This window comes from Tupaia chinensis, unplaced genomic scaffold, assembly GCF_000334495.1.
Source record: "Tupaia chinensis unplaced genomic scaffold, TupChi_1.0 Scaffold000287_1, whole genome shotgun sequence".
Taxonomy (NCBI): domain Eukaryota; kingdom Metazoa; phylum Chordata; class Mammalia; order Scandentia; family Tupaiidae; genus Tupaia; species Tupaia belangeri.
This window is the reverse complement of record NW_006159771.1, coordinates 1442759-1443343: the sequence shown is the minus strand read 5'-3', so window position 1 is coordinate 1443343 and position 585 is coordinate 1442759. Positions and strand designations below refer to the sequence as shown.

Below are 585 nucleotides of genomic sequence, written 5' to 3'. Positions count from 1 at the left end.
GACAGCGGCCACTACTCTGTGCCTAGATCCTGTGGGAGGGGAGCTGCCGGGCCCAGGAGATGATCGGGGACCACAGTCCCGACCATGGTCAGCAGAGGCCACAGAGGGCCCAGGTGGCTGCGTCTGCCGATGCAGAGTTTAGAAGGTATGGCAGGTTTCCCCACAGGTCCCGCACATTCCCGGTGCTGGGGCGAACAGCACGTGCCCCAGGGAGCTCCATGCTCTAGAATCCGCCCAGGTGCTAACAAAACCCCAGGACTGGAAAGTTCTAGAGAATCACAGAGGGCATCAGAGAGGCAAAGGCCCAGGCCCCCAGGGCTGGCGGGCACTGCCCTCCCTGCAGGGGTGCCCTGCTGAAGCCCCACCTACACCCCAGGCTCTCTCAGCTCAGCCTTCCTCTGGCCTTGGCTTGCCTCCCCCTGGTTGGCTGGGCCCCTGGTCCACCCTGCCCATCCCAGGGACACCTCGGCCCTGCCCAAGCAGCTGCCCCTCGTGGAGACGGTCAGCTCGTCGGCAGCCTAAAGCGAGGGGCTTCTCAGTGGACAGTGCCCCCAGGGCGTCGCGGCTGGGCAGAGGCTGCGGCCC

General features: G+C 66.2%; 1 protein-coding gene across 1 annotated transcript in view; it reads right to left on the bottom strand.

The window, feature by feature from the left end:
- The window catches only part of MED15 (mediator complex subunit 15), a gene marked incomplete in the record, with an annotated part of 93357 nt that overhangs the window by 23460 nt on the left and 69312 nt on the right, over positions 1–585 (bottom strand).